General features: G+C 44.1%; 2 pseudogenes; both read left to right on the forward strand.

Annotated features, from left to right (window-relative positions):
• The first annotated feature begins 15,107 nt into the window (after nucleotides 1-15,107).
• LOC147973211 (uncharacterized) lies at nucleotides 15,108-19,740 on the forward strand (annotated as a pseudogene).
• Nucleotides 15,696-15,834, forward strand: LOC125511830 (small nucleolar RNA Z247; annotated as a pseudogene).
• Nucleotides 19,741-22,673: the final 2,933 nt, after the last annotated feature.

Consider the following 22,673-nt stretch of genomic DNA (forward strand, 5'->3'; position numbering starts at 1 on the left):
CCTGCTCGGCCGAACTGGCCGGCCGGCGTGATGTGTATGTGCGTGGTGCTTTGGAGGAGGAGCGAGGGAGATGCGTGCGTGGAGAAGATCAGGTGAGTTTTATAGCCAAAATCCTTGATCCACATGCGGTTAGTACGCGTGATGCGGTGCGATCGCAACAAACTGATCCATCATTTGCAGGTTGTTACGCCGGACGCCGCCATTCCTTACGCGAAACTACCGGCGCCGATCTATCTCTGTCGTGCGCGCCCTCCTCTCTCCGGCGGAACCCGCGGCGCGACACCAAAATTTACCCTACGTAAAAAAAGTGTCGACCTCCCGCACACACGTGCTCCCTCGGGCGGCTGGCCCAGTATAGTTCAGCTGCTGTTTCTTTTATTTTACTAGCAAAAAGGCTCGTGCGTTGTAACGGGAGAAAAAAAATACCACACACTCTTAATTTACAATTTTTTTATAATCTGAGAATTCGTAGCTATTTCTTAAATACATGAAGAGTTGTTGAAAAGATACAGGGTTTTTTAATCTTAAAAAGAGAATTTTTTTTGTCTGCAAAAGAAACTTTTTTGTATAGTCTCCTGTTGACGCGGGTACTTGCGCCCCTATTTCATCACAATTTTTTGCCATACATGTCATAGGTATTGATCCCTGTTCATCACTATTTATATCTTATCAAACTTGTCTTTTATTTTTTATATTTTTGATGCATGCCTCCTTTTAACTTTTTTTCATGCATGTCCTCTCACCTCTCTTTTTTCTTTTTATATACAGGAGAATAGTGTAACATCTCTTCTTTATCGGATCTCCTTTGCAATTTCTTTTTTATTTATTTTATAGTGCACATCCCATCTTTATTGGGTCCTTCTTTTATTTCTTGTCATTCATGTCCTTAATTATTGGTTGTCTCTAGCAAAGTTATCTTCAATTTCATGTCCAATCCTGATTTTGGTGAGGTGCTCATCCCCAATCTGAATCAGTACCGGTATGAAAAAAGACATATAATGCATTGTTGATTAACATTGCAGGTTAGATAATATTTTTTAAATTGCTAACAGGTAAAATAACATCGTATTTAGGCTCTACATATTATTCTAATCAAATTTCATGTATTACATGTTAAACTTGAAGTTACAGTTTAGAAGATATGAATATTAAAAAAATATATTTCGTATGTACTACGGATTTAATGTCAAAAATATCAGGGGGTTTTCTAAAAAATAGCACGACAGACTAAGAATATCTATTTCTTTTATTAGTAGGTATAGAAAACATGAATATTTAGTTATTTTTTAAAAGTGGACATTTGTCTTGCATAAAATGGTTTTTAACTCCCTGAATATTTTTTTGAAAATACTAAATGTGAGCACGTTTAACAAAAAAACATTTTTAAATTTTGAACATTTTGAAAAACATGAAGATTTTTTAGTTTTGCGAACATTCTTTAGAAATTGCGAACATTCTTTGAACATGAAAATAAAAAGAAGGAAATTGAAAGACAAAACTGTCTAGAAAACTGATAAACAAAACAACAGGAAAAAGAAAAACTACAAATGCAGATCGGAATCCTATTTAAATTGGGATCGGGCCATCAATGTGCTTCCCTGTGAGCTTGGTCGACGTTTTGGCATAGAGAGCGTGAAATAGGATATTCTGAACCCGAAATTGCTTCACTTACGGATGATGCTTACGGAAACTGTCGTATGGACAGATGTGCCAGCGCCTAATTCATCCCTCCCCCTGAATTTCGGATATGGGGCCCTCCTCCTCCCAGTCAGATGATTTCATTTCAGTCCGTAAGTGAAAACGCGTTGAAAGTTGCCTATAAGTGTGGCATCTCTCTTCTGAACCCGACAGCGAAAGAGCGTGCACGGCTCACTCAGGCGTATTCAATGCGATCCTAGGAGCTCGCATAACCCACGGGGTTGTGGCGATGTTCTACCATAGCCCCGTTTCTCGTAGTCGAGCTTAAACCATGTAAGAGCAACTCTAGCAGATCCCGTAAAACGCGAACCAACCTATGGTTGAGATGGTTAGGTGGACAGTGGTATCCTCAGCCCACCAGGGTTCAAATTTTGGTGCTCGCATTATTTTTGAATTTATTTCAGGATTTCCGGTGATGCGCTTTCAGTGGGAGGAGACGTTCCCGTCGACGACGAGGCGCCTATGGTGACTTCGTAAATCTCAAGATGATATGCTGGCTCAGTCTCTCGGAGGTGCTCATAGGGGTAGGGTGTGCGTGTGTGCGTTCATAGGGGTGAGTGTATGCGCGTGTGTATGAGCGCTTATGTCTGTACTGATGCTCAAAAAAAGCAGATCCCGCAAAACGCCGGCCCAAAAAACGCATTTGCAGTTCGCGCAAAACAGATTTTGCGGGCCGGCACGGACTGGCACAGATGCAGACCCCGCAAACGGTCAGCTATGCGGGTTCTGCTCGGACACCACCGTGACGACCCGCAAACAGATAAACTGCAAATCTCGCATTTGACATAGAATTTCACAACCAAGTTCAAATTCAAATGACATAAACAGTTTTACGCGTAAATAGAAGCCAAGTTCATTACGGCTAACGCAAAAGAGGTCTCTGCAAAAGGTTTGCGCCCATGTCCGGCATCATCTTGATCGATCTTCACTCCGTGCCATCGGGTCCACCTTGGAGTTCATCGGCGCCACCGAATCCACCTCCGGCGCTTGTTCCAACTCCCGCTCCGAAATCATCCACATTGCCACCATATGGAGCGGAGAAAACATCACTGGAACCGTAGCACGAACCGGCCGACGCCACCATTCTTCTCTTCAAGATTTCTCTCCTTGCCATATCATGCCATGTTTTGGTGAGGTCATCCATGTCATTGCGGTTCATTGACATGATCTTGTTCTCTTCGGCAAGCAACATGGACATAGATTTGTTTTCGGCGGCTCGTGCTCTTCTCTCCTCGATGGCAGCTTTGCGCAGCCCCTCTTCCTTGAGTAACTGCCACTTTTCTTGCTTCTCCTTCGCCTTCTTCTTAGCCAACTCTTTCTTGATCTTCAACGATTTCAACAACATCGACTCGTTGGATTGCAACATGGCATCAACCTTCTCCCTCAAGCTTGATGCTTCTTGCTCTCTCTTCATCTTCTCCTTGGTCTTCTTGTCACCATCGGGCTTGTGCAAATTTCTTGGGCCATCATCATCCTCATCTTCATCCATGTTTGTAAGTGAGCCCCTCTTTGGTGGGGATTCTTTGTCGATCAACTTCCACTTCTCGCAATTTTGGAGCAACTCCCAACAATGCTCTACTTTGAAAATTTTGCCTTCCGAAGCTTTCATGTCCTTGTATCTATGTTGAGCAATCTTGTCCTACACAATGTGAACAAAGTGATCCAATCATTTATCATGATGCAATATGATGATGCACAATTTGAACAAAGGCAAAACAAACTCACATAGTCAGACTCCACGGTGCCACTTGGAGGTGCATTGCGTACTTGCTCCAAGCAAGCTGTCCAACGACTTCACATAGGCTTGATGTTCTCCCAACGCCCTTGAAGCGATCGAAATGTGCATGGAGTCCTATTGGGATACTTTGCCATAATGCAGAAGTATTGATCTTCGATCCTTTGCCAATATCTCTTGGAAGTTTGAGATGTACCCGTGCATGCATCAAGAGACACCGCACTCCATGCTTGAATCAAAGCTTGATCTTCCAAGATCGTGTAGTTCTTCGATCTTATGCTTTTCCCAGTTTTTGCTTGCGATTGCTCAAACGCTTCCGCTTCGATCTCCTCCAATTCGTCCGCACAACCATGATCATCCACGCCGGCCTCCGTTTCATTATACTTGAATGGTTCGAAAGGGGCTTGATCAATGTCAACCGCGTTCGTGTCCAACAAGTTCACGAACTCTGTTGTTGCATTGTTCGAACCACCGCTATAGCGAACGATAACAAGTCACGCGCTATCGAGAATAATGGCGAAAAATGAAAGGGAATCGCCAAGACCAAAGGCGCATACCTTCCGGCCATTTCGTCGAACACCTCGCTCGCGGGGGGAGTGGCACCGTTGAACGGCATCGCCGGAGCACCTCCTTGTGGCGGGATGGAGCAAGAGGTTGAAGAAGATGGCTTCTTTGAAGCTGGAACCTTCCTTCGCTTTACGCCCACGACCTTGCCGACCTTCTCCGCCGCCGGCCGGGATCGTGCTGCCGCGTTGGCGCCCGGAGCGTGGGCCATCGCGGCGGGGGCGGCCGGATTCTCGCCCTGCACGACCACGTTGCCCTGCCGCTTGCGGGCAGGCGCGGCTTGGGCTTGCGCGACAGCGGCGGGGCCAACTTGGCCGGCGACGAGATCCGCCCGAGCGGAAGGGGCGTGCTCGACCTCGACGGTGACGGGGGACAGCAGGGGGTCGTCCATGGCGGCGCCGGCCGGCCGGGGAGGAGCAGCCGGAGCTTGCGGAGTGGGGGCAATGGTGGCGGAGGGTGCGGGGAGCGGGAAAGGCCGCGCGTAAATGTCCCTCCCGCCAAATCTTGCGTGGGATAGGGGTTGAGCTCGGGTCGGCCTCCCAGCCCGTGAAGATAGAGGTTGGGGGAGAAGATTTGCCGCGCCCCGCAAAAAAATTTAAGGGCCGGGACGGGATGCGGAGTCTGCTCGTGCAGATTTTCTGACCCCAACCCGCAATTTGGCGGTTATTTTAGGGACCGGCGCGTTTTGCGGGGTCTGCTAGAGTTGCTCTAAAGTGATTGAAAGTATGATCTTCTTTTATGTACTTCACGTCATATTCCGACCGGTAAAATTATTTTACAGCATATGGAAGAGGCCTTAAAACAGGGAAAATTATTATTGTGCCACTGGCCGGCTCCAGAATATGATGCTTGCCACTAGTTTTGTCGAAATTGTGCACAAGCCACCAACTCAAGTTGAAATGTTGGATCGAAGCCACCGCACACTTTGGTGCTCGTTGCTGCTACCAAGTCACCCCTCACTATTGTTTTCTTTGACCCACTTCCTTCCCTATTGGACCCACTACTTTGCCATGTCATCGGCAATGAAGAGGATGCTCCTTTGACCCTAGTTCTTTTCTTTTAGGTCCCATTAATTTACCATGTGATTGTAGACCCACTCGTAACAGCTAACACATCCGGTCAATCCCCCAAGCCCGAGCCATCCCCCTTGTCTTCATCTTCCAGCCATCGCGTCCAATTTCCTCTGGTCCTCCGCCCCGCAACGGGTAGATGCGAGCTACCTTCTAGATCTATGCTAACTGACAATGTAACTAGGCGGGCATGAGAGGGTGGAACAAGGTCGCGACGAGATGCTCTGATCGGCACTACGACGATGTTGTCTCCCGGCCTGCCAGCGATGTTGGGGCCACGTACGCGGGCTTGGTAGCTCGCGCAAGCCGGTGATCCCTTTTTTCAAGTGACAGGAGCGCGGGGGAAATGGACTGCTAGCATGTTCGGTAAAGAACGAGCAGAGCGCGAACCAATCTGTGGTTGGATGGTTGGATAGTTAAAGAAACAGTGATTTCTTAGCCTATCAGATTCAAGTCCTGGTGCTCGCATTATTTCTGAGTTTATTTTCAGATTTCCGGCGATGCGCTTTCAATGGGAGGAGACGTCCTCGTCGACGACGAGACGCCTACGATGAATTTGTAAATTTCAAAATGACATGCCGGCTAAGTCTCTCGGAGATGCTCATAGAGGTAGGGTGTGCGTGTGTGCACTCATAGAGGTGACTGTATGCGCGTATATATAAGCGCTTGCGTTTGTGCTAATGTTAAAAAAAAGAACGAGCGAAGCATGCGGAAAGCAATGACTCATGCGCGGGGATTCAGACTTCATCCAACGGCCACAATTGCCTGAATCCAAGGGCGTGGAAGGCAACCGATCAGGGAGTCATACTCCCTCCGTTCGAAAATACTTGTCTTAAAAATGGATAAAATGAATGTATCTATAACTAAAATAAGTCTAGATACAACCATTTCAAAAATAAATATTTCCGGACGAAGGAAATATCATTCAATGTCAGCTTTAAATTTTACGAGATCTTAAAATTATGGGGGTTAAAATTAAACAAGAAAACATGAATATGAGAAATACAATGGAGACACATTTTATATGTCCTAAACTAAGATTTCATTTCTTATATAAAAGAAGGCAAGTTTCTTGTTATTATCTCCCAGCTGATCAGTTATCCGACGCGTCATCACTGGTATAGTATCATTATACACTTCGTCACACGGACAGATTAGTCTGCCTTACTAGAGGATCTGCTTGCCGCCGACTGTATCGTCGTGGCGGTGCGGTTGGGCTCCACGATGGTCGTTGAGGTCCTTGAGTCCAACATCAACGTGCTTCTCGACAGCCCGGATGAAGCAAGATAATGCGGTGGCGGTGTCACTGCTGCGAACGACAACCCACATGGTGGACTGCGCGCTAGAGTATAATTTAGTCGGCACGTAATGATACATCGAGAAATAAGGATTCCAGTCGTTCCCGGGCTCTCTCAGAGTTTAGCAACTCTCGGCCGTCGGATCGTTTCGCTTGATACGTTTGGGACCGTCGGATCGAGCCCTTAGTCGCCCCCAGCCGCCGGATTGAACTGAAAACACTGTTGCAATGAATAGTTTGCTTCCCAGTTAAAATATCTTGTGCCACCGCTGTTATTACAGTGCCCTACCGAGGGCGTTTTCGTCTTTGCACATGTTGGCCCATGACGCGTTGATCCCTGGTTGGCCCGTCAATGGATGAGACAAGGGAGGGCGTCTGCCTCGCCTCTTCGTCCTCCCAGTCGCCCCCACCATCCCCGCACTCGCCACTGCCGCCACCCTTCATCCCCCGTGCTCCGCCTCGTCCCCTCCCCTCCCGTCGCCCGAATCACATGCCCGCTGGTCGGGCCGCGGTGGCCGGATTCGAAGACGGCCGGGCGGCGACCATTCCCGTGAGGCTCGGCAGCGAGCAGCGCACGCCGAGGGGTGGAAGGGCGCTCTGGATCCGGGCGGGATGGCGGCCATGGCCGAGCTTGAGTCTAGGCGTGTGGGTGCGTTGGTGAGCGCGGCGGTGGTCGGGGCCGAGCTCTGAGCACGGCGGCGGCCATGGCCCCGTCCTCCCGCATCCCAGCCTCGCTAGCCCCAGCCCTCTCCCCGGCCTCTCCCTCCACCAGACCTCTCCGCCCCGCCCACTTCGCCGCCACCAACGCCGCGTAGACCTCGCCGCCGCCAACGCCCCTCAGACCTCGCTGGCGTGGACCTCTCTCCTCATCTCCCTCGCACCACGCCGCCCGCAGCCTCCCCCTCTCGTCATCAGAAGGGAAGGGAAGGGAAGAGAAGAGGGAGAGTGAGCAGGGCAGGTGGCGGCCAAGGTGCTCATAGATTCGCCGGCGATGTCGTCCGACCTTGGCCTCCGAGTGCTTGTGCTCTGCCTGCTCCGGGCCCATGCAATGACCTGCTCGGGATGCCACCCTCCCCCCTGCTCCAACCCTAATCCCCTCCCCTCCCCTCACGATGTTGCTGCTTTTGGTCACGCAGGTGCACGCACGCGTCCCTGCTCCTCTGGTGGACAAGGTCGGTTCCGATCTGGATGAGCAGCAACTGCTGCAGGTGGATGAGGCACGATCCCTCATGGCTTGTCCCTCCTCCTACTCCCCCTGAACGTGGTGAGCTCCACCCCCTCTTCCTACCCCTGCACATCTATCTTATCTAGCCAATTTGATTGCAATTTATCAGAAAGTGCCAAGCAGCAGGGCTCGAACATCCGCTAAACATCTATTTGGCATTTGTGCTTCTCTTATTGTTATACCTGAATGCTTATTGCCTTCCAGCTCTATGTTTCATGTGCCAATGGCCACTGGTGTTAATTGTTTGGTCAGTGTGCGCTTTAATTTTCATAAATCGCAAAAACAATATATGTTTACCTATTTTGGATTTTGTATCCTATCAGCATAAGGGATAATATTTGCCATCTGCTCTCATATTCTGATATACTTCCTATGTTAGTTTGCACTTCCTCCAGTCAAAGTGTTTAATGTATGCTTGGCTGCATGTTACTTGTTTTGAACGTAGATGAATGGCTGCAAGGCGTAGTAGCAGTAGGTCGGTTCAGTCCTAGCCTTGGATCTAGCACGATTCATCCAAAGTAGTTTTTTGTTGTCTTCCTGGTTCTATTTCTCTGTCAAGAATGGGACAAATTTTTGTTTCTTTCTGTCCAGGAGGAGCTTGGATCTAGCTACATCCTTGGAAGGATATATTTCTGTCCTATGTTCTTTGGTTGGTATTTCTTTTTTCCTATCCTAGAGTGTAAAACACGAATCTCAAGTCTGTGCTATGATGGTTAGTGTGGCTCTTGCCAATTGTTTTTTGGATAAACTAAGTGGATCTGGTCCAAGATTAAGGATAAAATAATTTTAGAGATCTCAGGTTTGGTGTAATTGCAGACTCCACTATTTAGCCTTAGGTTAATGTTGGTGGGTGGTACCAAATTAGGTGCACACTTGTGGCATGTTATATGGTCTAGGTAGGTTCTAAGGAAGGGGATTGTTGGATAGATGGTTGTGCAAGCTTGCTCTTACAATTAGGTTTACTTCATGTGTCTTGTTGTATGCTGGTGCCCCATTATGGCTTCAGGATGAATCTTCTTTTCATATTGGCCTACATTATATGCTGGCGCGGTGGCGCCCCATTATGGCTTCAAGATGTGGATGCTTGCTTAGGATCAAATTTACTTCCAGCTTTGTCTTGGCCTTTTCCTGAATCTTGTTCAATTGTTCATTGCAACGTGGGATATACCGTGTCTCTCTTCCAATGCAACCTGCAAATTTTTTTAGGAAAATTATTCTAATACTCTTTTTTCCATTTCTAATACTCTTTTTAGGCCCACATATGCTGGTTTCTAATACTCTTTTTTCCTTCTTTTCGTGTTCAAGGAAAAAAAATCGAGTGCTGCAGTGAATCATCTAATTCAGGGACGAAACACAAATCAGATTGTGCTTATGTCGCTACCTCCTACGTCTACAACAGTACAATTTCAGGTCTGTATATATGGACCAACCTGTTATTTGTACCATGTCACTGATTCATACTGGTTGTTAGAATTTAGTTGCTTGTCAAATGTTCATTGTATTAAGAAGTATGATGTAGCGTCCGTATCCAATGCAACTTGGCTATAGTTTATCCAAAGTAGATGTCTATTACTCTGGTTGATTTGAGACGGTGATATGGTTTTGGGGGTCCATGTGCACCTGAGCTTAGCTACTTTCTCTATTTTTCTTGTTCTGGGAACTCCGTGTACACTGTATAAAATTAGTCTACAACATAATCAAATTAACCATCTCATAGCTGCACAATTTTCTTACCGGTCTTGGTAATAGGGGCCCACAAGGTACTTCTGTAAAGTACATACAAAGATGTACTATATATGTGCAAAGTATCAATTCAGTACACCGAATCCTATGACTTGTACCTCTAATTGAGGAGGGGGGAATGTCAAAGCAGTTAAAATAATCCTAAACAATCTGGAAACATATAGCTTTGAATAGACATATATTATTTTGCTGAAGAGTTCAGTCCATGCATGTTTTGCCATCTAATTTTGTGTTTTGGGTTGTATGTCATTGATACTTTTAAGTCGTATGATGATTATAAAAACCTCGCCCTGCTATTTTGTTATATTAGATGCTCTCCTGCTTTGGCTAAATCAGATAGAGGCTTTAAGCATATTCAATTTAGATAATGACAGTCTTAATTTGGATAAATGAAATAACAAGAGTCCAGACTAATGTGGAACAATTGGTCAAAATATAAAAGTTTGGTTCCTGTCGGTTTAGTTAGTGGCCTATATGAATCTTATTTGGACCACAATATTTTTGTACGGTTATTGATTTGCTAGCGTATATTCTAAACTTAATTTTGTTAGCTCCTATCTGGTGTTCTTTCTTATAATATCTTTTTATACGTCGCAAGCTTACTCTGTCATGAGAGTTTCTCCGTGTTTATGAAGAAAAGATTTGCGTTCAGAGCACCTTCGGTATAAGAATTTGTTTTCTAATTCTTGTTGGTCAGTCACAAAGCATTAATTTTGGTTTGCTTTATAATTTTTTCAGGAGTAATGGGAAATTATGAGCTCCTACTTGTTTTTATGCCAGCTCTATGTCGTAGTTAGCTGCGACCTTCTTCCCCGCGTGTTTGTGATAATCAGTTAACTTCCAGAGGGAATTGTGATTGTGATTAGTATCTTTAAGATCGACGGGGAACTCTTGATCAACATTTTGTTAGCAGACTAAGAAGTGACCTAATATTGGTATGCAGATCACAGTCATGCCAATTTCAGTATTGTCTAAATTGATCACGGTGAAACTACATATGCTATTCTAGATTCAAGTTGAGTCTTGACCTCTACAGATATGTACTTGCTTTTCCTCTCCATAGGTTTCTAGCACTCTGAATGTATCCTATTGGCACATAATTACATCAATTTTCCTTGCAAATCAACTTAGAAATCCATTGCCCCCTGTACAAAATCAACTTTGAATGGATCATGGCCACACATAACTTCAGTTTTGGCTGGGTTTTGGAACTGACAAACATTCGTTGTATATGTGTATTCAGGTTAAGAAAAGATATGGTATTCAAACTATTCTGATTTCTCTATTAAATCGAAGATGACAATGACATCGACGAAGGTCTGTATGCTCCTGTTGTCAAGTCTGCTTGATTTTTTTCTTCTAATTTTACCTAGCTCTGCCTGGTGAAAGCATTCTTCCATGCTAAGTAGCCAGTCATTTTGCATTTAGTTTTGTCGTAATATTAATTCAGGTTCTACAGTCTGCTAGGTCATGTTTTTTATTTACTTAAGTTCCCATCTAATTGACTGAATTAGTCACGTATGGGAGAGCAGTCTAAAAGTTATAATAGGGTATGCAATAATAGTGTGATTTATGTTGCTGGAAGTACTGCCAATGCTTTTGTCATTTTTCAGGTTTGCTCTCGATTCTGTTGGCAAGGGATCTTTGGTCATGCATCCATTGTAGAATGGCAATAGTTGAGCATCAAGGGACAACCGAAATTACTATGATGATATTTCAGGTAGTAATTACTCGAACATAAACTTTTCATGTTCTTTTTTTTTCTCCTTTATTTTGGTATGATGATGTGTTGATGCCCCCTGTCATGTAATTATTCCAAGATAGCCTGACTGTAATATTTCTGGGAGAAATATTATTACGAATAGAGAAAGCTTTATTTCAGGCATCTTAATATTTCATATCGTCCTAATATTAGAGTCAGGCTATCTTGGATGAAAGACATAGTTCGTGTGAATCATGACCTTCTACGCAATATTTCTTTCTGTGAAATCATTCATGTGTGTATATGTGGGTATGTTTGTTGGTATCTACTCACTATATTATATACCGTGTTATTCAGACATCTCGGGCCCTGCAGGGAGATCAGAGGCTGGCAGTGCATGCAACAGGGCATGTTAATCAGGCAAATTATCATTCAAAGACTAGGTCTATGATGCTTGGGGCGAAGGTCCTATTTCTCTCATTCCTCCCTTCCAACCCTCAACATTCTGGATCATGGATGTAAGCTGTGCACAATCACATTTTTTTGGTAAATGCATATGAGCAATGAACTTGGGAGCATTTTTATTCTGGTGTTAGTTTGCTTGATCTAAATATAAGATGTATTGATCTGTACGCTGATGAACAATTTGGCTGATGCATATTGTTCCTTAGCTGATCCGTCTGACCACTACAGTTATGTGGCTTGATTGGCTTTGTGACTTGATTACATATTGTGGTTCGACCAGATTGGCTTGTGAGATGCGATATTATGCAGGGTAGTCCTATTTTTATTTCAAAATCTCAGTATTTTTTTACAATGGAAAGCACAACTTAGGCACGCTTCACTTCTTTGCCAACCTGTTCCCAGAATCTTTATTTTAGGTCCTTCCTGCATCAGATCTTTTTTATCTTTAGGCTGAATGATAGAGTGGAGATGTTAAACTCCTTCATGCTTAGAACATGGTGATAAGGAGAACATCTTTTTTTAGTTATGATTTATTTGAGATGTTTAAACAATGATTGCTACTTTCAAATAGATTTGATATGGTTCTCTGAAATTTCATTCATTTCATGTGCGTTCAGGTATATATACTAGAAGTTATTATGGCTCACTTACATTTATATCACGTCGACACAGTGGATCAACTGGTTAGAATTCTGTATATTTTTCTTCACCTCGTGAGAGGCACATCTTTCAACCAAGAATGTCATCAGCGACTATCCTGAGGACATGATCAGAATACAATCTCAACACTTGCATTTTCATCTCCTTCTACCTTTTTTGTGTTTTGAGGTGTTAGAAATTGTGGGAAACAGTTCTGGATTGTGTGTGTATGGTAGTTTGCAAGTGAATTTGCGACTATTTTGGATATTGTCCCCAATTGAGGTTAATTTGAAATTGTGGATGCACACATGGTTTGTGTTCTTTATCATGGGGTATCTGTTCTTTTGCACATAGGTAGAAAGTGCTTGGTGGGTTTTTTCTTTTAGTTCAATTGGCATGGCCTACTGATGTGTGTGCTGGTCTTGCGTGTCCTGTGTCATGCCAGTGGCGTCAGTTTGTGAGGATTGTTTGATAGAACATGCTCGTCATAGTGTGTTGTCAGGAAGGTGTGGATGCAATAAGACATGTGCCCTTTAGTTTAGTCTCGTTTTTTCTGGTACATTTGAATTAGTCTATTAGTCTGTGTCCATGTATTCTTTTGTTTTTGGTTGGCACTTTCAGGTTTGTTTGCCGAGAGACAGAGAGTTGTTTGTCCATTCACACATGATAAACAGAGGGTTGGATTTTTTTGTGTTGGATTGATGCTTGTGAAAGAGTGTGGAAAGGATAGGATGTTTATTGGGTTCTTTTGTTGGATTTGGTCTCCCGATGTTGCCATTGTTGGTCTGGTTTGGTTAATCCTTGCTTATTCATTTCTCTTAGGGATTGGATCACTCACATGGTTTGTTAGGAAGTAAATGGAGGTTGTACACCTATTGTGGTTGCAGTTCTGTTAATCAAAGTGCTGTTTAGCGGGGTTTTTGTCTGGTGCTAACTTTTTGGTAGGAATTTCACTTCTGCCCTGAAAAAGCAACCTGCAAATGTCCAACTGATAATAGTTCCAATGTGCATTTTCTTGCTCAGACCATGAAACCTCTTACAATAGCGACAATGTGAGACATAATCATAAAAATAAACAGAAATACCGGGTGGATCATGTATGTTCATACTATGGCAGTTATCTTCAGTCAGTGAGCGAGAATGGGCCTGAGCTGCAATCCTCACTTTTCTCTATTCCTTTTATGAAATTTCATTCATGGTGAAAATGTTCTCTCTTAATACTGTTGTTGCATCACCGTCTGAGATAAGTTACTCCAGTTGTACATAGGTATCCATCCTTTTCCTGCTCAAGTATCAAGTGGATGATATTTTGCTCTCACCTACATCATCTTTTCTTGCAGGCACCTTCTTCTTTCAGCTGCAATATTTATTTGGATCTCTCGGTTGTGAAGTGCCATATTTTCTATTTATACTCTGCAGGCACAATGTTACAGATTTATTTTCAATCTCAGTATGCCATCTATCCGAATTTTGTAGTGCCTAATATCATGAGCTAATGCTAATATTATTTATAGAGCTTTCATATTATCATGATTACACCTATCAAGTATTGTCGACTACTAATTGCGCTGGCTTCGCCTCAGAACGTGGAAAGAGGAAGTAGAGTTATCAGTAGTGATCAGCTATAATGTACTGTAGATATCGATGTTTCCAGAGCATCATTTCCAATTGTCTATTATCTCATTGTGTTTATGAGCAGATACAGCATCTCATGTAACACTTATTCTTACCGTTCCTGATATGAACTACTTGGCATTATTTTATATAATTTATGTCTTTATGTTTTGTACCACTCGATACAAATTAGTTGTCCTTGGCAAACATTTGGCTTGCTTTTGGTACAAATTTTTTCTTTATTATCTATAGTGAAATTGCGGTTATTCTTGGTAACAACTACACTTTGCTTTTGGTATATATTTAATCTGTATGCCCTATGTTCAATTCAGTCATCATGGGCAGCAACTATACCTTGCTCTTGATATATCTTTGTAGTTTTTGTGATATATACTGAACACATTTATTGTGAGGTTATTTTAATTCCTTTGGATGTCCCGAACACGTTGTTATATTGAGGTTTTAGTCGCTGGGTCACCATGCTGAGCCAAACAACAGCATTGCCTCCTTGACCAAAACATTTGGACCGGCACCCTCGCGCCAAGGCGCGATCCCAATCTAGTTAGACATTAGTGGTGGTGACGCGTTGCTACGAGCAGCAGCCCGAACGGCGCCAGATAATGCGGCAGTGGCGCATTGGCCGTGGGCAAAAACGACAAATTTAATCTCTGGAAGAAAAGAATTCACAAAGTAAATTGTCTTTGAAATTTTTTCGCTTTATTGACCCTTTCGTGTAGCGCCCGACAGCCAGACGTCACACTACACTGTGCAGCGTCTGACTGACAGACGGTATACGTCTGGCCAGTGTCATGTTCCAAATTGTCTGAAAATTGTTAAGTCAGTGTAACGTCTATAGTCTAGGCGTTGCACAAGTTTAGATTTATCATGGGATCATCCACCCACAGAGAGTGCATGGTTTGCTACATGAGATGAGATGCAATGCGTAAAGTGTTGGAAAGCACTAGAGGCGACATGCATGGAGCGTGCTTGCATGTGAAAGCCAACACGGGCCGGTTACACACATGCATGTGAGTGCCGCTTTTAGAATAGGTTACGTAGAGGTAATCAGATATGTTTAAACTAGTTCTGTTTCTATCTCTTCTTCTGTTCTTCTTCTCTAAGCCTATCTCTCGTTGTATTCTGGAAGCCCTAGCGGTATTCCAAGACATTGTAAGCCACGGCAACCCTTCTATAAATAGACATGCGGCCCGAGCAAAGGGTTTAATGCTTCGTATCAAATCTTACATGGTCATCAGAGCCCTTCCTCTCGTACATCTAGTTTTTCCTGAGAGATCGATCTAGTTGATCGAGAGAGAAACCTGAAAACTATCCAGAGAGAGACATCGAGAGAGATCATGTCAGGCACCAATGCCAGCACCGCTGCCTCCACCATCGCCGCCGCCAATACCGCCCTGATTGGATCCACCATGAGCATCTTGTCCACCCAATCTGCACCTTCCACCTATGCATCTTCTTCCACCTTCAGCAGCGTCTCTTCTCTCTGGTCTCCTCCATCTGAGAAGCTCACGAGGACGAACTTTCTCCTCTGGAAGGCCATCGTGCTACCCCAAATAAAGGGAGCACAGATGGAACACTTCCTTGACGCCGCAAGCCCGGCGCCCCCTCCTACCATCGCCGTCACCAAAGATAGGAAGGAGGAGCAAGTCTTCAACTACGCCCGACCGATCTGGTACGCCCAGCAGCAACAGGTACAAGGATACCTTATGGGGTCTCTGTCACGTGAGATTCTTGCGCAGGTCGCTACGCTTCAGACGCCGGCCGAGGTGTGGAGTGCCATCCACGCCTCCTTTGCTGCCCAGACGCAAGCACAGATCGTCAACACCCGCATTGCCCTCACCAATCTGCACAAAGGGAACATGGGCATGCCTGAGTATTTGGCGAAGATCAAGGCCTTCGCCGATGAGATTGCCTGCACCGGTGATCCCCTCTCTGAAGGAGAGCTAACCTCCTATGTGCTCAAAGGGCTGGACATCGAGTATAACCCGGTGATCTCAGCCCTGGCTGCACGTATCGAGCCGGTGACCGTCCAAGAGCTCTACAATCAGCTGCTAAGTTTTGAAGCCCATATGAATCTTCTACAAGGTAACAACATCCGCCAGTCTTCGGTTAACTCTATCTCACGTGATCGCGACACTGGAGGCCGTGGCCGTGGTCACCGTGGTCACCAACAGGGGCACGGACGCGGCAACAGCAACAACAGCGGGCGTGGGCGTGCCAACAACTCTGGTCCACGCTCCTCTGGCGCCTCCTACTCCAACACCAGGCCGCGTTGCCAGCTTTGCAAAAGTCAGGGCATGAGGTGAAAGATTGCTGGCATCGCTACGATGAAGATTACGTGCCTGAAGAGCGCCATGTAGCTGCAGCCATCAGGGAGCAAGAAGAAGCTGGCGAAACCATCTGGTATGCTGATTCTGGAGCTACAGATCATGTCACCAGCGAGTTGGAGAAGCTTGCAAACCGAGAGAGATATTATGGCAATGATCACATAAACACCGCCGCAAGTGGAGGAGGTATGGACATATGTCACATTGGTTAGTATTCTATTAATTTCCCTAATGTTAAACGTGATCTTCTTCTAAAAGATGTTCTTCATGTCCCTCAAGCCAACAAAAACCTTGCTTCCATGTCTCGTTTGTCCGCTGATAATAATATCTTTTTTGAAACTCATCCCAAGTATTTTTTTCATTAAGGATCGGGCAACGAGGGAGCTCCTCCATCAAGGTAGATGCGTCGGTGGTCTATACCCTATCACATCAAGAGCTTTTAGCCGCAAGCGTCATCGCCAAGTCTACTCCGTCGTCAAGCCATCCTTAGAGAGGTGGCATCAAAGATTAGGTCATCCTTCATTTAAAATAGTTGATCAAGTAGTGAATAAAGGCAATCTTAAATTGTCTAGTCGTGAGAATAAAGAGTCTGTTTGTGATGCTTGCCAATGTGCCAAGAGTCATCAACTCCCCTATCCTAGATCGAATAGTGTGTCTCATGCTCCGTTGGAACTGATATTCAGTGATGTATGGGGTCATGCCAGAGATTCTTTTGGAAGAAAGAAATATTATGTTAGCTTCATTGATGATTATAGTAAGTTTACATGGATATACTTGCTTAAATTCAAATCCGAAGTCTTCTCTGTCTTCCAAGAATTCCAAAAACTTGTTGAGCGTCAATTTAACAAGAAAATCATTACAGTCCAGAGTAACTGGGGAGGAGAGTATGAGAAACTCAACTCTTTCTTTAGAAGCATAGGCATTGAGCATCATGTTTCATGTCCGCATGCACACCAACAGAATGGTTCTGCCGAACGCAAACACCGTCATATCGTTGAAGTAGGCCTTTCCCTTCTCGCTCATGCATCTATGCCTCTAAAGTATTGGGATGAAGCATTAATTGCTGCCACCTATCTTATCAATCGTTTGCCTAGTAAGGTTATTGGGAACACAACTCCATTAGAACGATTGTTTCATCAAAAGCCAGATTATAATTCTCTTAAATTTTTTTGGTTGTGCATGCTATCCTAATCTTCGTCCATACAATCGCCACAAACTCGAGTTTCGCTCCACTCAATGCGTCTTTCTCGGCTATAGCAATCTTCATAAGGGTTACAAGTGTCTAGAAATTTTAACTGGACGCATCTACATCTCTCGGGATGTCATTTTTGATGAAACTATTTTCCCTTTCGCCAAACTTCATCCAAATGCGGGAGCTCTTCTTCGAGCAGAAATCTCTCTTCTCTCGGATCCTTTGACATGTCCTGATCACGGGGGAGAATTAATAGAACATGATCATGTGTCTAGTCCAGAAAAAAATTCAGATACTAATGAAAAAAATGCAACATCTGGCTATGATTTTATGTGTGCAGAAGGGGACGAAAACTGCGCTGGATCCGAGGCTGATTTGGCGCAGGACTGCAGCTCCAGGGAAGGCACCCGATCCCAGGTGGATACTCCTGCAGTTCGGCGTGCAGCGACGCCTTTCGCGTCTCTCGTGACGCCAAGTGGCAGGGCCAGCCCACCAGCCGAGCCAGTGGCCGACCGAGACGCAGGCGTGGACCCAGATGGAGCGGGGTGCAGCCCGCCCGCACGCGCCACATGGGAACCGGCGCACCGTGTGGACGACAGCCCGACCGAAGCGGGACCCGTCGACAGCCCTGTGCGGAGATCCCCTGTTGGGGCACCTGGCGCGAGGCAAATCTCGCCGGATCGCGTGCCCTTCTCAGATCTGGAGTCCCGTGGCACTGCAGCCCAGGATGATTTGGCCAGATCTTCTGTGGCCGGTTCTGGTAATCCTGAAACTACAACAGCTGCTACATGTGGGTCACCTGAAATTTATCAACGCCATACCAGGTCAAAATCTGGGGTGTTCAAGCCTAAGGAATACAAGGATGGTACAGTAAGGTATGACTCTCGCAAATATGTCTTTCTCACTAGCTCAGGTGAACCTACTCATTTAGCTGAAGCACTTGCTCACAAGGAATGGAAAGGGGCTATGGACAATGAATATCAAGCGCTCATGAAAAATAAAACTTGGCATCTTGTACCACCAGAAAAGGGAAAGAATTTGATTGACTGTAAATGGGTCTATAAGATTAAAAGGAAGTCTGATAGAAGAATAGATAGATACAAAGCTAGATTGGTTGCAAAAGGGTTTAAACAAAGGTTTGGAATTGACTATGAGGATACCTTTAGCCCTGTTGTTAAGGCAGCTACTATTCAACTTGTATTGTCTATTGCTATTTTCAGAGGATGGAGCTTATGTCAACTAGACGTCTAGAACGCGTTTCTTCATGGTGTTCTTGAGGAAGAAGTGTTCATGCGGCAACCACCAGGGTATGAAAACAAAAGCACACCTCATTTTGTCTGTAAGTTGGACAAGGCTTTGTATGGCTTAAAACAGGCCCCAAGAGCCTGGTACTCCAGGTTAAGCACTCAGTTACTACAACTTGGTTTTATTCCAAGCAAGGCAGATACCTCACTATTCTTTTATCACAAAGGCAACATCTCTATGTTTGTTCTTGTCTATGTTGATGATATAATTGTTGCTAGTTCCAGCTCAGAAGCCACTACCTGCCTGCTTCGTGATCTTAATGTGGACTTTGCACTTAAGGATTTGGGTGATCTTCATTATTTTCTTGGTATAGAGGTAAAACAGATCAAGGATGGAATACTTCTTACACAAGAGAAATACACCACAGATATTTTAAGAAGGGTGGGACTAGAACATTGCAAACCGGTAAGTACACCACTCTCCACTTCTGAGAAACTTACAGTTGAAGGAGGTGAGTTACTTGGACCGAATGATGCAACAAACTATAGGAGTGTTGTTGGTGCTCTACAATACTTAACGTTGACTAGACCTGATATTTCATATTCTGTCAACAAAGTATGTTAGTTCTTACATGCACCTAGTACAGTTCATTGGACTGCAGTAAAGAGAATTCTGAGGTATCTAAAGTTCACAATGGGACTTGGAATCAAGATTGTTAAGTCATCATCTTTGCTAGTTAGTGCATATTCAGATGCTGACTGGGCAGGATGCCCTGATGATAGAAGGTCTACTGGTGGATTTGTTGTGTTTCTGGGATCAAATCTTGTGTCATGGAGTGCAAGGAAACATGCTACTGTCTCAAGATCAAGCACTGAAGCAGAATACAAGGCTCTTGCAAATGCAACAGCTGAGATCATGTGGATTCAGACCCTTCTATATGAGTTAGGGATCAAAGCTCCACAAGCAGCGAGGTTATGGTGTGACAACATCGGGGCTACCTATCTTTCTGCAAATCCTGTGTTCCATGCACGTACAAAACATATAGAGGTTGATTTCCATTTTGTGAGAGAAAGAGTAGCACGAAAGCTACTTGACATCAAGTTTATTCCCACAGGAGATCAACTCGCCCATGGTTTCACTAAACCGCTTACTACAAGGAGATTGAACGAGTTCAAATACAATCTAAACCTAGAGAAATTTTCATAGGTTTGGATTGAGAGAGGATGTTAGAATAGGTTACGTAGAGGTAGTCAGATATGTTTAAACTAGTTCTGTTTCTATCTCTTCTTCTGTTCTTCTTCTCCAAGCCTATCTCTCGTTGTATTCTGAAAGTCCTAGCGATATTCCAAGACATTGTAAGCCACGGCAACCCTTCTATAAATAGACATGCGGCCCGAGCAAAGGGTTTAACGCTTCCTATCAAATCTTACACCGCTTGCGTAGGAAAAAGCACCGGTGGTGATTAGTGCAATGCTTAGACACTAGGCGCTACACTATACAGTGTAGCGCCTAGCTTTTAGGTGTTGCACATTGACTTAGTATTTTTGAGGTAGTCTGAGATGCAGCGCTGGTTAGACGTGTAGCGCCTATCTGTCAGGCGTTGCATAGTGTAATGTGACGCCTGCCTGTCGGACGCTATAAAAAAATCAGCGAAGCGAATTTTTTTTCAAAAACAGTTCATTTTTGTAAACGGTTTTCGTTTAGAGGTCAAATTTGTTGTTTTTGCCTCGGTCGTGTGCTGTAGGCCGAACGACATGGACAACAACGGTGGCTCTACAGGTGGCAGCGTTACTACGTGTGGTGGGTGTTGGCAAGTATCCGGCTTAATTTATAGCTCATATTGGTTCTTCCGTTGTTGTCTGCGTTATACTCCAGTTGATAACTTTGGCCTTGTTGCCTTGCCTCAACTTTAATTAAAAAAATGTGCATCATAATGATGCGGAGATAGGGGATTCATCACAATGATGCAGAGGTAAGAGGTTTCAACCTCCTTTTTCAAATAAATAAATGGAGCACCCCAGGGGAGTAATTATGCAAATAGGGATTCAAGGACAAACTACCTGTTCATACCAAATAAACTCTCTAATTCTAAATTTAATTATACGTACTTGATTGTCATATACCCTAGAAGCTTCTATCAAGCTTATAGCAACTTATTTGTTACACACTATACGATCTATACCATGTTGTGTAGATATTTATGATTCCATGGAAGTATGGATGCATGCACATATAGACTCTCCATATATAATAAAACTAAAGGCCACAAATTACTTGGGGGTGACTGGGAGTAACCTATACTTTTGATTTTCTTCGATTTAGATTGTAAGAAAATATTGTGTAAACATTCCAAACTACATTTTAAAATATAAGTTACATTATAGAGACTTAGTTCGACAAAAGAGAAAATGTATACAGATCAAAACTATTTTAAGAGGTCTTGTATTCAAACTGCAAGGAAAATTGTAATAGATATATGAGTGTGGCTGTATTGTTATTCTTGTTATTATGCTAGTTATAATTGACAAACTAAAATTTATCAGAATATTATCAAATTATGCATCAATACAAATGACATAAAATTATTCTGATAGTTATGAAAAGGTAAAAACAATTAGTATAAATGAGTATATTTGGTGGTGCGACATAGGTGCTCGCCATTAAACTATCATTTCATTTGTGTGTATAGAGCTAGGTGGTGCAGGACTTTTGAAAAGGAGGTTCAAAGCGCGTTGATGTTGTCCCGGAAGAAGAACCTATTTGGTTCATGAAAACCCTTGCACATCTCAACTTTATGGGGAGGGTTGAGGTCCGTATTGTAGAGAAGGAGCCCGTAGTAGTTGCTAGCATCCGCAGGCTCGCAACACGACACCGACTTGTCCCTGAATTGCTTTGCTACGTCGACTCCATAGTCGGTGTGCGCCGCGATCTTGCCAAAGGTGGCAGGTGGCACTGATATTGAGCACGCACATATCCTCCATGTTGGCAAGTTTGTTGTTGAGGTAGAGGTTGTCCAGGGTGGTGTGGGAGACATCTCGATTGGTGCATTTGGCCTTTACAATCGAGATCTAACGGCTGGATATGGTTGGCAGCACGTTTGGGAGACATGAGGGCCAAGTGGCAGCTATGATAGCGAAATGGGGAGGAGGAGGACAACTGGTGGGTGTGGAAGAAATTGAGTGCCTTGTCCCCTCCAAATGGCTAGGGTTGCCCACTTAGGTAGGAGAGGCCCTGCCTTATATAGCAATGTGGGGCTTTGGCTGGTTGGGCTAGATTTAGTGTGTGTGGGCTTTGGGCCGGTAGGGTAGAGGGGAGGGGTGAGTCCAATTAGACATTTTTACTTACAAAAGCATTTTATCAATTAACCAGCTATAGCGCCTCAATATTAATCCGTTCGAGCATCAAACGAACTCAAAATTATCTGAAATATTATATGTGACCCTGCTATACTATAATGACGCCAAAAAATAATTCAACCCATCTGGACTTCATTTAACTAGCTAACATGAGAATATCTCCATTCACTTAAACGAATGGGTTTGAACTACGAGTTATAGCTATGTGACATCCTCAAAGTGCACATGTTTTAATGATAGCTATGTGATCTCCACAGGGAGCGTAGGAAATGGTGTTAGTTTCTTGTAGATAATTATTATGATGTTGCTGCAAGCTAAAGACAGTCCATGCAAAGCAATATCAAGGTTGAAATATTGATGGTGAGACAAGACTAAATAAAAGTGCAAGAGCAAAATAAAAGAGACATAGAGTGATGAGGCCTTTTGGAATTAACAGGGCGAAGACGTTCCTAGGAGTCTGGATTCCTCATTGGTATGTATCTACACAACGTGTATGCTAAAGTATAGTTCTAGGTTGGGATCTCTAATCCATTTTGTATTCTTCTACAAGTGGGCGGAGCCAAGTATAGGTACGTGCATACATGCAGCAACCACGTATCACATACGACGCCACAATTCCTCCCCACATTCAGGTTTCGGCAACATAGATTAAGGGTCTCCCTATGGACAGCTGAAGGCGGTCTCCGACAATTCCCTATAAAATGGCCAGAGGAGGGAGATAGCTTTTGACAGCGCAATACCTCTGCACTGTTGGAAATATGCCCTAGAGGCAATAATAAAAGG

Source organism: Triticum urartu, chromosome 5A (genome assembly GCF_056163025.1).
Source record: "Triticum urartu cultivar PI428250 chromosome 5A, HENAU_Tu73, whole genome shotgun sequence".
Lineage (NCBI taxonomy): Eukaryota > Viridiplantae > Streptophyta > Magnoliopsida > Poales > Poaceae > Triticum > Triticum urartu.